This window comes from Lagopus muta, chromosome 5 (assembly GCF_023343835.1).
Source record: "Lagopus muta isolate bLagMut1 chromosome 5, bLagMut1 primary, whole genome shotgun sequence".
NCBI classification, from domain to species: domain Eukaryota; kingdom Metazoa; phylum Chordata; class Aves; order Galliformes; family Phasianidae; genus Lagopus; species Lagopus muta.
This window is the reverse complement of record NC_064437.1, coordinates 65,863,515-65,877,600: the sequence shown is the minus strand read 5'-3', so window position 1 is coordinate 65,877,600 and position 14,086 is coordinate 65,863,515. Positions and strand designations below refer to the sequence as shown.

At 46.2% G+C, this 14,086-nt stretch overlaps 2 long non-coding RNA genes across 2 annotated transcripts; both read right to left on the bottom strand.

Moving 5' to 3' along the window:
• Positions 1 to 1,418: 1,418 nt before the first annotated feature.
• On the bottom strand, positions 1,419 to 6,062 carry LOC125693558 (uncharacterized). The gene is made up of 4 exons (XR_007377150.1): positions 5,929 to 6,062; positions 4,346 to 4,492; positions 2,926 to 3,181; positions 1,419 to 1,850 (listed from the first exon to the last, which is right to left on the bottom strand). It is a non-coding gene; the product is annotated as an uncharacterized LOC125693558 (long non-coding RNA).
• A 1,358-nt stretch (positions 6,063 to 7,420) lies between these two features.
• LOC125693557 (uncharacterized) lies at positions 7,421 to 8,944 on the bottom strand. The gene is made up of 4 exons (XR_007377149.1): positions 8,898 to 8,944; positions 8,609 to 8,684; positions 8,336 to 8,437; positions 7,421 to 8,103 (listed from the first exon to the last, which is right to left on the bottom strand). It is a non-coding gene; the product is annotated as an uncharacterized LOC125693557 (long non-coding RNA).
• Between the last annotated feature and the right edge of the window lie 5,142 nt (positions 8,945 to 14,086).

The window sequence follows — 14,086 nt, the reverse complement described above, 5'->3', positions numbered from 1 at the left end:
GTCTCAGACTGGCCGGGAGGAACAAAATCGCCTCCGCCGGCCCTTGGTTACGGGGTTGGGTTAGCCCTGCCTAGGAACAAACAAAGCAAAGCTAACCCAACCCTGTAAGCAAGGCAAACTTAAAGCCAATTTGGTTTACATTTAATTGGATGTAAAACTAAAGCCAATTTGGTTTACATTTAATTGGATGTAAAACTAAAGCCAATTTGGTTTACAATAATTGAATGTAAAGCTAAAGCCAATTTGATTGAAGTCAAGTGAATGTAAAACTAAAGCCAATTTGGTTGAAATAAGTTGAATGCAAAGCCAAAGCCAATTTGGTTGATGCAAAATGACTGCAAGGCTAAAGCCAATTTGGTTGAGATCAATTGAATGCAGACGCTGAAATCAGCACAGATCATCAAACGGCCACAAGGGGGCGCGAGTCTCAGACTGGCCGGGAGGAACAAAATCGCCTCCGCCGGCCCTTGGTTACGGGGTTGGGTTAGCCCTGCCTAGGAACAAACAAAGCAAAGCTAACCCAACCCCGTAAGCAAGGCAAACTTAAAGCCAATTTGGTTTACATTAATCGAATGTAAAACTAAAGCCAATTTGATTGAAGTCAAGTGAATGTAAAACTAAAGCCAATTTGGTTGAAATAAGTTGAATGCAAAGCCAAAGCCAATTTGGTTGATGCAAAATGACTGCAAGGCTAAAGCCAATTTGGTTGAGATCAATTGAATGCAGACGCTGAAATCAGCACAGATCATCAAACGGCCACAAGGGGGCGCGAGTCTCAGACTGGCCGGGAGGAACAAAATCGCCTCCGCCGGCCCTTGGTTACGGGGTTGGGTTAGCCCTGCCTAGGAACAAACAAAGCAAAGCTAACCCAACCCCGTAAGCAAGGCAAACTTAAAGCCAATTTGGTTTACATTAATCGAATGTAAAACTAAAGCCAATTTGGTTTACATTTAATTGGATGTAAAACTAAAGCCAATTTGGTTTACAATAATTGAATGTAAAGCTAAAGCCAATTTGATTGAAGTCAAGTGAATGTAAAACTAAAGCCAATTTGGTTGAAATAAGTTGAATGCAAAGCCAAAGCCAATTTGGTTAAGATCAATTGAATGCAGACGCTGAAATCAGCGCAACTCTTCAAATGGCCACAAGGGGGCACGAGTCTCAGACTGGCCGGGAAGGAACAAAATCGCCTCCGCTGGCCCTTGGTTACGGGGTTGGGTTAGCCCTGCACTAGAACAAACAAAGCAAAGCTAACCCAACCCCGTAAGCAAGGCAATGCTAAAGCCAATTTGGTTTACATTAATCGAATGTAAAACTAAAGCCAATTTGGTTTACATTTAATTGAATGTAAAGCTAAAGCCAATTTGGTTTACATTAAGTGAATGTAAAACTAAAGCCAATTCGGTTTACATTAATTGAATGTAAAGCTAAATCCAATTTGGTTGAAGTCAATTGAATGCAGACGCTGAAATCAGCGCAACTCTCAAAATGGCCACAAAGGGGCACGAGTCTGAAAGTGGCCAGGAAGGAACGCAGATGGCATCAGAAGGAAGCGTTGATTGGCCTGGGAGCAGAAGGGCCCTCAGGAAGGGTGCGGGTGGGTTGGATCTCCGGGCTGAAGCTGATGGGATGAACTGTAATGAGACCGAATGCTGCATCCCACACGTTGCCTGCGATGACCTTGGTGGGGGCTTGTGGCAGAGTGACAGGAAGATCATGGAAAGGGAACGGAGTGGGGATTCGGGTAACGGCTCAACTGAACTGAGCTGGCGGTGAGTGTGGGAGGCCAGGAAAGCCAATGGCATCGCAGGGGGGAAGTCATCGACTGGAAGCATCGAAGGCATCTTCACCTGTAATACAGAGACATGCTTTAGAAGGACGAACGCTGAGACCCAAACTGTGCTCACCGTCAGCCCACCCCCACAAAATGTGGAAGCCAAACACCGCTCCAAGAAATGGCTTCAGAGTAAGGTTAGGAGTATTTAATAGGAAAGGTGTTAGGGTTAGGTACATCAGGATTAGGGTTAGAGTGACCGTTAGGGAAGGCCAAGGCAAAGGCAGGAGCAAAAGGCAAGGAGAACAGCCGAGGGAACGCCAAAACAGAGGGCAAAGGCAAAGGGAGGGGAAAGGCTTGGAGAATGCCAAAAGTCGCATCAGAGGTCAGGCCCAAGGAGAAGGCTGCAGAGAACACCAGAACAGAGACCAAAGAGATCAACGCAGAAGGCCAAAATGGAGGGCGAGGTCCGTGAGAATGCTGCAGGGAAGGCCGATGCAGAAGGTCAAGGGCAATGGCCAAAGAGAATGCGGCACAGAAGGCCAAAACCAAAGGCAAAGAGAATGCTGTAGGAGATGCCAAAACAAGAGGCCAAAGGGAAAGTGGCAAAGAAGGCCGGGAGCAATGGCGAAAGAGAACGTGGAAGGGGACACCAAAATCAAAGGCCAAAGAGAACGCCGCAGGGAACGCCAGAACAGGAGGCCAAAGGGAATGTGGCAAAGATGGCCGAGGGCAATGGCCAAAGAGAACGCAGCCAGGAACGCCAAAACTGAAGGCCAGAGAGAATGTTGTAGGGAATGCCAGAACAGAAGGCAAAGGGAACGTGGCAAAGGCGGCGAAGGACAAAGGCCAAGGGAATGTGGCACAGATGGCCAGAACCGAAGGCCAAAGAGAATGCAGCGAAGGTGGCCAAGGGCAAATGGCCAAGAGAATGCCACAGGGAACGCCAAAACAGGAGGGCAAGAGAACGCAGTAGGGAACAGCGAGGGCAAGGAGAACACAGCAGGGAAAGGCTGGAGGTGAGGAGAACATGGAAAGAAAAGGACAGGCAGCATTCAGGACACCATGAAGTGCAGAAATGAGCTCTGGGAACCCTACCTTGTGCCTCAGTAAGTAATGAGTAAACACTGGTGGGTGAGCATTGCCCTTACCTGCTGGGCAGACAATTACCAGGCAGCAAAGGGGGGTTCCGGGGCGTTCCAGGAAATGCAGATTCCGGTTCCTTGCTGCTGCCATGAAGAGCTGTGCATCTCCGTGCTGTCCTTACAGCACTCAGGAAAGGGAACAGAGCAGGGATTCAGGTAAAAGCTGGACTGAACCGAGCTGGCGGTGAGTGTGGGAGGACTGGAAAGATGATGGCATTGCAGGGGGGAAGCCATCAACTGGAAGCATCGAAGGCATCTTCACCTGTAATACAGAGACACGCTTTAGAAGGAGGAACATCAAGACACAAACGATGCTCAGTCAGCCCACCCACAAAACATGGAAGCCAAACACAACTCCAAGAAATGGCTTCAGAGTAAGGTTAGGAGGATTTAACAGGGAAGCTGTGGGGTTTTTGTTAGCATTACACAGAAGGTTACAGATGGGTTCAGTGCCCAATTGAAAGCACTATGGAAGGTGCAGGGTTAATTTGCACAGGTATCTATACAGTCATGGCTGCAATTCACACTACATTTGGGGTTCAGAGCTTAGGGTTGGGGAGAAAGTATTGAGGTTAGGGTTATTAGGATCGTGCTCAGAGTGAGCGATAGGGAAGGCCAAGGCAAAGGTAAGAGCAAAAGGCAAGGAGAACAGCAGAGGGAATGCCAAAACAGAGGGCAAAGGCATGGACGACACCCAAGGGAAGGCAACGCCAAAGGCAAAGGGAAGGCAAAGGCAGGGAAGGCACTGAAGAGAAAGCCTCGTCACAGGCCAGGCCTGAGGAGAAGGCTGCAGAGAACGCCAAAACAGAGACGAAAGAAAACAAATCAGGGAAGGCCAAAATGGAGGGCAAGGTCCATGAGAACGCTGCATGGAAGGCCAACGCAGAAGGCCAAGGGCAATGGCCAAAGAGAACATGGAAGGGAACGCCAAAACCAAAGGCCAAAGAGAACGCCGTAAGGGATGCCAAAACAAGAGGCCAAAGGGAATGTGGCAATGAAGGCTGAGGGCAATGGCCAAAGAGAACGCAGCCAGGAGCGCCAAAACTGAAGGCCAAAGAAAATGTTGTAGGGAACGCCAGAACAGAAGGCAAAGGGAACGTGGCAAAGGCGGCGAAGGACAAAGGCCAAGGGAATGTGGCACAGATGGCCAGAACCAAAGGCCAAAGAGAACACAGCAAAGGTGGCCAAGGGCAAATGGCCAAGAGAATGCCACAGGGAACGCCAAAACAGGAGGGCAAGAGAACGCAGTAGGGAACAGCGAGGGCAAGGAGAACACAGCAGGGAAAGGCTGGAGGCAAGGAGAACACGGAAAGAAAAGGACAGGCAGCATTCAGGGCACCATGAAGTGCAGAAATGAGCTCTGGGAACCCTACCTTGTGTCTCAGTAAGTAATGAGTAAACATTGGTGGGTGAGCATTGCCCTTACCTGCTGGGCAGACAATTACCGGCCAGCAAAGCGAGGTTCCAGGGCATTCCAGGAAATGCAGATTCCAGTTTCTGCTGCTGCCATGAAGAGCCGCGCATCTCCGTGCTGTCCTTAAAGTGCTCAGGAGCAACGCAGCTCTGCTGCCACCTGTGGGACACAACGCAGTAATGAAGGCGCTGCCCCACATGTGTGGGGCTGCACCCTGAGCACATTGCTGTAATGATGACACAAGGGTTGTAATTAATTATAATTATAATTAACATTAGGGATATAATTAATGTTATTCATAGGGTTGAAGTTACAGTTGGTCTAACATCAGTATTCTGCACTACAATCACAATTAAGGTTATTTGACAAAAAACATGAGGCATTATTTTTACAGCAGCATTCAGGTTAAGAGACATTTTCAACACTGCGTTAAGGGTTTGGTTTACAGATACGCTGCAGGTTAACACAATTATCGTTAGGACTCCCATTCAGCTACGGGTTCAGGTCAAGGTTAACTTTAATGTTGCCTCCCAGCTAATCCCAGAGTGCCGAAGGCAAGCAGAACTCCCAGGGCAGGCAAAGGGAAGGAGAACTCCCATGGAAAACCAAGGTAAAAGCGAAGAAAACAGCCAAGCTAAGACAAGGGCAAAAGCAAAGAGAGCACCAATGGAAAGCCAAGGTGAGGGCAAGGAGAACGCAACAGGAAAGGTCAGAATACAGCCAAAGAGACCACAGCAGGAAAGGCCAAGGGCAAAGGCCAAGAGAATGCAGCACAAAATGCCAAAACAAAAGGACAAGGGAACACAACATGTAATGCCCAGGCAAGGGCTAAGAAAACATGGCAGGAAAAGCCAAAATAGGAGGCCAAAAAGAACGCGGCAAAGAAGGCCAATGCAGAATGTGGCTGGAACAGCAAGTTAGGAGGTCAAAGAGAACACTGCAGGGAATGCCAAAACAGGAGGCCAAAGAAAATGCTGCTGGGAACGCCAAAACTGAATGCTGAAGAGGATGTGGCAACAGAAAGCCAAGGGCAATGGCCAAGAGATGTGGCATAGAACACAAAAACAGGAGGGCAAGGGCCAAGAGAACGTGGAAGGAACGCCAAAACAGGAGGGCAGGAGAACGCAGCAGGGAACACCAAAACCGAATGCTGAAGTGAATGCGGCAAAGAAAGCCAAGGGCAATGGCCAAGAGAACCCAGCATGGAACACAAAAACAGGAGGGCAAGAGAATGCCCAGCCAATGGCAACGGCTAAGAGAACATGGAAGGAAATACCAAAACAGGAGGGCGAGAGAACGCAGTACAGAACGCCAAAACTGAACGCTGAAGTGAATCCAGCAAAGAAAGCCAAGGGCAATGGCCAAATGAACGTGGCATGGAACACAAAAACAGGAGGGCAAGACAACGCAGTAGGGAACAGCAAGGGCAAAGGGAAGGAAAACACTGCAGTGAAAGGCCAGAGACAAAGAGAACACAGAAAGAAAAGGACAGGCAGCATCCAGGGCACCATAAAGTGCAATGAAGAGCTCTGGGAGCACCGTGTTGTGCCGTGCTATGGAGTGGATAAACACTGATGGGTGAGCATTGCCCTTACCTGCTGGGCAGACAATTACCAGCCAGCAAAGCGAGGTTCTGGGGCATTCCAGGAAATGCAGATTCCGGTTCCTTGCTGTTCCCATGAAGAGCCACGCATCTCCATGCAGTCGTTACAGCACTTGGGAGCGCTGCAACTCCGCAGCCACCTGTGGGACACAAAACAGTAATGAAGTCACTGCCCTGCAGATGTGCCTCTTTCACAAACCTGCACTCCTTTCCCTGATCAATGTGGCTGCACTCTGTGCGTGATGCTGCTTACCAGCAGCACTGCAGCTGGGAACAACAGACAAGGAGAAGGCTCAGGTACCCAACAACATCCATCTTCCATCCTCTCTGATAACTGCTCATTATACACTGCTCTCACCTTCGGTTTGGTAGGTGGGGATCGAGGAAGCAATGCCGGTCCCACAGACCCCTCCCTATCCCACACTGTGATGGGAGATCAGGATCTGGACCACCTGAGAACTTGACATCCAGGAGTCTTTGGGTCCTGATGAGACGAGTCCCAGAGCCCTGAGGGAATTCACCGCTGCAGTCACCGAGCCACTCTCAGTGATATTTGAGAAGTCAAGGCAGTCAGGTAAAGTCCCTGGTGAGCAGAAAAAAGGCAACAGCACAGCTGTTACTGCAGATATAAAGTGTGACCATGGGAACCACCAACGTGTCAGTCTCACCTCTGTGCTGCAAAGAATCGAGGAGCAGATCCTCCTGGAAGTGACTCTGAAGCACGTTCCAGTGCATCACCACCCTCTGTGTGAAAAGCTTCCTCCTAATAACCAACCTAAACCTCCCCTGTTTCAGTTTAAAACCATTTCCCCTTGTCCTATCACAATCCACCCTCGTAAACAGCCGTTCCCCTTCCTGCTGTTCCTCCTTCAAGTACTGCGAGGCTGCAATGAGGTCCCCCCAAGCCTTCTCTTCTCCAGGCTGAACAACCCCACTTCCCTCAACCTTTCCTTGTAGGAGAGCTGCTCCAACCGTCTGCTCATCTCAGTGCCTCCTCTGGACCCGCTCCATGAGCTCCACATCCTTCCTGTGCTGGGGGCCCCAGGCCTGGATGCAGCACTGCAGATGAAGCCTCACAAGAGCCGAGCAGATGGGGACGATCACCTCCCTCTCCCTGCTGGCCGCTTCTCTTTTAACGCAGCCCAGAACACAGCTGGCCTTCCAGGCTGCAAGCACGCTCTGCTGGCTGATGTCCACTCATGGATGCCAGCTCATCCACCGGGAGCCGCAAGTCCTTCTCTGTGGGGCTGCTCTCAAGGTGTTCTTTGCTGAGTTTGTACAAACACCTGGGATTGCCCCTTCATCAGTGACATTGACAGTGGGGCTGAGTGCACCCTAATGACACCGAGCTGTGGGGTGCAGTGACGCACTAGAGGGACAACGCCATCCAGAGGGACCTCAACAGGCTGAGTAGTGGCACTCAGCAATGCGCCTTCCAGCCCAGAAAGCCAATCGTACGCTGGGCTCCATCCAAAGATGTGTGGTCAGCAGGCGAAGGGAGCTGGTCCTGCCCCTCTGCTCTGCGCTGTGAGGCCTCACCTGGAGGTGCTGCATCTGGATGTGGATGTCCGCAGCGCAGGACAGACGTGGAGCTGTTGGAGAACATCCAGAGAACAGCCACAAATATGAACTGAGGGATGGAACGCCTTTCCTATAAAGAGAGAGAGCTGGAGCTGTTCAGCCTGCAGAAGTGAAGGCTCCAAGGTGATCTGGTAACAGCCTTTCAACACCTGAAGGGAAGAACAAGGAAAGATTTAGCCTAGATATAAAGAAAATCTGGTACAGTGAGGGTGGTGACACAGCAGAACAGGTTACCCAGACATGTGATGGATGCCCCGTCCCTTCCAAGGTGAGGCTGGGTCAGCCTCTGGGCAGCCAGATCTGGCTGTGGATGTTCCTGTTCATTGTGTGGCAGTTGGACAAGATCACCACCAATGGTACCAAGTACTCTGGCTAGGATAATCCACATCCATCAGAGCCTCTCTGGGCCAGTCCCAGTATTCAGCAGAGCAGGGGCTTCACTTCATCACACTGGGGTGATACTGAGTACAGCAGTCCAGAAGAGGACAATCCTTGGCTTTCTATAATGATGAAGATTTATTACACCTAAGGGTGCACAGAACGCCCTTAAACAACTCTGCATGGTTGGAAGCAGCGCATAACAGCCCTGAAATAAAGGAAGAATAAGTTACCCCATTCCAAAGATGAACACTCAGCCCACACTGCCAAGGAAGCAGTCTACAGGTAGAGATGCTGCCCTTACGGCTTCCATCCCTTAAAAGTGGTCAGGATAAAAAAAAAAAAAAAAAAAAAAAAAAAAAAAAAAAAAGGGAGAATGTAGCTCTGAAATAAAGAAAAAACAAAAACCACTTACACCCTTCTCAAAGGCCAAAACTCACCCCTGCTCCATAGGAGACAGTCTCCAGAGATCAATGCTGCCCTTACATCTGCCAGCACTTCAATGCGGTCAGGATGCCCCAAAAACAGGAAAGGTCACAGTCCTAAAACAAGAAGGAATGACTCACCCTTTCTCAAGGACCAGAGCTCATCCCACACTCCCAAGGAGATGGTCTCTAAAGACAGATACCACCTTAAAGGCTGCCAGCCCTTAAGTGGGGTCAGGATCCCCCCAACAACAAGATATTGCAACCCTGGAATAAAGAATCACTCACCCAGTTTCAAGGGTTCACCCCACGCTCTAAAGGAAGCAATCTCCAGGTGCAGTTGCTGCTCCTTCTGCTGACAGACCTTAAATGTGGTCAGGAGCCCCCAGAAAGTGAAATTACAATCCAGCAGTAAAGAAGAAATCAATGACCCCATTCCAAAAACAAACAGCCCACATCCCAAAGGAAGGAGCCTCCATGCAGAGATGCTGCCCTCACAGCTTCCAGCCCTTAAAAGTGGTCAGGATCCCCCAAAAGGGAAAGGCCAGAGCCCCGTAATAAAGCAGCAGTCACTCACCCCATTCCAAAGGGCAGAACTCACTCCCAATACTTCCAAGGAGGCAGCTCCCAAGCAGAATGCTGCTCTGTCTGTTCCCAGCCCTTAAATATGGGCAGGGAGGGGGTGGAGCCAAGCTCAGCCCTATCCGGTCCCACAGGTAAATTGCTTCCACCTGTGCTGGCAGGGCTGGCCACACCCCTCATCAGGTGCTCAATCACTGCTTCAGACTGTAAACAACAACAAAAAAAGACTAATTACAAGCAGGTGATTGGATCCGCCTGTCCGGCAAGGGAGTTTGATCAAAGGATGAGAAACAATGGCATGCATATTTTGATTGAAGTCTGTCCTCAAAAGCATTCAGTAAAATTTCTAATAGATAGGGGAGCACAAATTTCAGTATGATACAGCACACAAATTTCAGTACTGATACAGCAAGATGCTGAAAAGCTGTGTGTGCAGCCTGGATGGCAGAGTTGAGATTACCGGTGTGATCGGAGCGAGCTCTGTTTGCCAAACTAGTGGGGACAGCTTGTAGCTCTCCAGTGAGAAACGTGTCGCCTACTTTCTTTGCAATTAAAGCCCATTGTGAAAACAATTCAGGATTTGACATAATCAGTGGGTGAACCTGGCACCTGCCTGTATGGCAGTGTGTGGCCTTTTGGGTCAAGTTTCAATCCCAGACTCCAAAGAAATAGGCAGGCTGCAGCGTGTGCACTTTATGCAGCCCCTGTTCTCCCTGAAGCAGGGGTCGCTAACATACCACTGTACCCCATTTCTGCTGCAGCATGATGTGGGATTTCTGAACTCATAGCAGGTTTGGAAAAAAGACAAATCGTTTCCAGAACAGACTCCCCACATAACTCGTTGTCATCTGGTTTGGAAACCAGATGGAAGGTGGTGATTAATAATCGATTATCGGTGTCTGAAAGCTTATACAGCCCCGCTAGGAGCTGCTGTCCCAAACCTTGCTTACTTGGCAAGCAAGTTGGGGTGATGCCATGGAGTGATGCTGGGATGACACTGGGGTGAAGTTGTGGACTGAGCCTGGAGAGTGACGCTGGGGGGTGATGCTGGGGTATTGCGGGTGGGGGGGGGGGGAAATCAGAGAGAGAGAGATACTCGATGGAGACACTGGGGTGACTTAGTGTGATGTTGGGGGTGACATTGCTGGCACGACTCTGGGAGTGACATTGGGGTGACACTGGAGAGTGATTCTGAAGTGTCATTGTAGTGGCATGGGTTATGTTGGGGCTTTTTGGGGAGGAAGGGTGGGTGACATCAGGGAGTGAACACTGGGTGGTGACGTTGTTGGGGTGTTATATTGGGGACCTAACGGCCCCTGACTGAAGAATGATCCTGGAATTGAATAAGGTATTTTGGCAGTTTTAAGGGAGTTGATATTTGTGGCTGTGGCTGCAAATGTTTTGTAGAGAGAGCTGTCCCTGGTATTTGGTCTTGTTCTTGCGAAGACTTGTTTTGCAAGCCGATGTTCCAGCTGGGCTCTTGTATGGGAACTGCTGAGTCATGGCCTGAACCTCTGATTGATCACCTGAGGCGAGCCATGAGGCAGCCAGAGGAGCACAGGTGAAGGCAATTCAATTCAACTGTGCTGCCAGAAGGGGTGGAGCCAGGCTGCCCCCTCCTAGAGCTATTTAAGAGCTGGCTGCCAGGGGGGAAGGGTCTCTGCTGGAGATCTGCTCTGCTAGAGTTTTGTGAGTGAGCCCAGGATAGGGGTAAGCCTTCTATTTATTCTCTTTTGTTGTCGTAGTCTGCTTTGCCTAACTGTCTTGTTTATTTTGTGATTATAGCATCCTAAAATTCTTAGATTGTAAAGCTCTGTATCATGTACTGGCTGAACGGGTACAGCATGCAAGTGGATCAAACCCTACAGACCCTGGGGAGAATGAAAGTGGGAGAAAGAGTGGAAGTGTGCTTTGAAGCAGGGGATGCCCTGCTAGTGATGCTGATCAAATCCACTGCTGGCATGTTCCTTCTCTCTCCTTTTCTGTGGCTTGCCATCTCTCAAGGGTCAGATAGTAATAGCATACTTGCTTAGGGAGATTCTGCTTCCCACTTAATGGAGTCATCTAAAATTTTAGAGTGACACCTAGAGGGAGTGACACGGTGGTTATGTTGGAGTGATGTTGGGGTATCAATAGGATAGATGTTAGGGAGTAGCATGATAGGGTGACATCATTGGGAGTGATGTTGGAGTACCACAGGGATTTAACGTGAATGACTGGTTCTGGGGTGAGAGCGTTGGGGTGACACTGGGGAATGACAATGTTGGAGTAATGCTGAGGGTGGATATTGTGGTGATGGTGAGGGGTGACATCAGGAAGTGACTCCAGGGTGACATTGTTGGGTTGGCACTGGTGGGTGATGTTGGGATGAAAGGGGGGTGATGTGAAGGAGTAATGCTGGGGGATTGATGCTGGAGCATCCCTGGGGGGTGACATCAGGGAGTGTTGGCGCTGATATTTGGAATGAAATAATGAGGTTTTGGGAACTCAATTTGGGGTGAATTAGCAAGGACGTGAACCTGGAGTTTGGTGTGAAATATTGATGGTTTGTGTCTGGAATATGACGTGAAATGGGCTTTGGAGCTTATTTGGATGGCAGTTTTCAGCGTAAAAAATGCTCTTTACAGTTTCCTTGCAGGAAGAGAATAAAGAAAAGTCTGCTTTCACACAGGAGGGGATATGATATACCTTTAGCTGATTCCCACAGGGGTGTACACATTCTCCCACTATTGCTCAAGCCACCTCAGTGAACTTTGACAGAGTTTCACTGCCTTAGGATGTGTATCCATGTGTAGATGATATTTAATTGCAAGCTCATACTCTGGAAAGGTGGGGGAAGTGGCAGCAGCACTAGATGACTGAGAATTTGAGATTCCACCTGCAAACTGTCAGGGGCTAAGTAAAGGAGTGAAACTTTAAGGCAGCAAAGGCCAGCAAAATTGTGCAGACTTGACTGAACCAAAGCGGAGATATGGGAAACCAGTGTGAACAGAAGCAAAGCTGTGCAAAATCTTACAAAACCATGTGAACTTCATGGAATCTCAGTGAAGACCAGTGATCCTGCAAAGTCTTCAGTGAACCAGGGTGGACTTCTGCAAAGCCCAGTGAAGATCCACAAGCCTGTACAAAAATACCGTGAATCCACATGGACAGTACAAGGAACCCAAGTGAAAACCCACAACATCGTGCGTCCTTTGCTTTATTCAGGTTTGTTATCTGGCAATGCAGCCCAGCTGGATAAGGCTCTTGTAGACTGGTAGTATTTTCTTCAGGAACACTGAAATCTGAATCAGTGGGACATCGTCCATGATCTATTATCCAACTCTTACCTTCTCCTCCCCTGGTTTCTCATTGCCTGAGCACTTCAGGTTCACAGAAGATGAAAATGAAAAGGGAAAAGGAAAATGGAGGAGAGAAAAAAAAAAAAAAAGGAAAACGGAAACGAAAAAAGGGGAATAAAAATGAAAAAAAGGGAAAAGGAAAGGAGAAAAGAACGATGTAGAAAAAGAAAGAAAGAGAAATAACTAGAATTATTAAAAGGAACGTTATTAGAAAAAAAGAATTTGAAATACAATGAGGACAGGAAAAAGGCGAGGAAAAAGACAAAATAATTGGAATTAGGAAAATAAATAGAAAACGAATTGGAAATAGAACTAGAAGAAGAATTGGAAAAGGCAGAGGAAAAAGAACTGGAATTAGAAAAAGAATTACAAAAATAAAAAGGAAAAAGAAAACCAATTAGGGAAAAAATATTAGAGAAGGAAAAAAATCAAGAATTAGAAAAAGCAAAAGAATTAGAAAAAGAATTAGGAAATAAGACAAAAAGAATTAGAAAAAGGGTAAGAAACAGAAAAACAAGAAAAGGGGAGAAGAAAAAGGTGAAGAAAATATTATAAAAATAATTTGAAATAGAAAAGAAAGAAAATAATTAGAAAATGAAAGAGAAAAACAATTAGAAAACGAAAAAACAAGGACAAGTTAGAATTAGAATGAGAATTGGAAAAAGATAAGGAACTGGAAAAAAATGGGAAATGAGAAAGAATTAGAAAAAAATATTAGAAAAGGAATTGGAAAAGGAGCTAAAAGTAGAAAGACAAAAAAAGAGGGGAAAAAATAAAGGAAAATGGAAAAGTGAGAAAAAAGTCTAGAAAAAGAACTAGAAATAGAGCAATGAAAAATAATAAGAAAAAAGAGAATAATTAGAAAAAATAGAAGAAGAATTAGAAAAAGAATTAGAGAGAGAAAAACAAGAATATGGAAAAGAAGATGAAAAGAAAAGGAATTGGAAAAAGAAAAGGAATTGTATAAAAAGGAATTGAGAAAAGAAAAAATGGAAAAAAAATAGATGAAAAATTGGAAAGAGAACTGGAAATGGAAACAGACCTGGAAAAAGAATTGGAAAATGAAAAAGAAGAGAAAGGAAACAAAAGCACTAGAGCAAGAGAAAGAATATGAAAAGAAAAGGAATTAGAAAAAGAAAACCAATGGATAAAGAAAAAGGAGAAGATAATTGGAAAAGGAAAAAACTGCAAAAAGAAAAACCTGGAAACACAAAAAGAGCTGGAAAAAGATTGAGAAAAATAAAATGAATTAGAAAAAGGAAAAATATAAAGAAAAAAATAGAAAGATAACAAGATTTACAATGAAAAGTAGAAAAAATATTTAGAATCTGAAAAAAAAACAATCAAAAAGAACAGAAAAAAATAGAAAATGAATTAGAAAATTAATTTAAAAAATTAGAAAAAATTGGAAAATGTAAAACAAAAAACTGAAACAGAAAAATGAAAAAGACATGGAACAGGGAAAAGATGTGGAACAGGGAAAAGAAAAAGTACCACAATTAGAAAAAGAGTTGGAAAAAAATTGAAATAGAAAAAAGAAAGACTTAGACTGGGAAAAGGACCACAAAAAAGGCTTGGAAAAAGAATTAGAATTAGAAAAAACAAAGAGCAGGAAACGAATTAGAAAAAGAATTAGAGAAATCATTAGAAAAGGAAAAAGAAAATTAGAACACAAAAAGTATTAGAAAGACCAAAAAGTATTTTTTTTAAAAAAAGAAGAAGAATTAAAATTAGATTGAGAAATGGAAAAAGGAAATAAAAAGGAATTGGAAAAAGAAAAAGAATGAGAAAAAGAAAAAAATAGAAAAAATTAGACAAATAGTTTGAATTAGACAAAGAATTA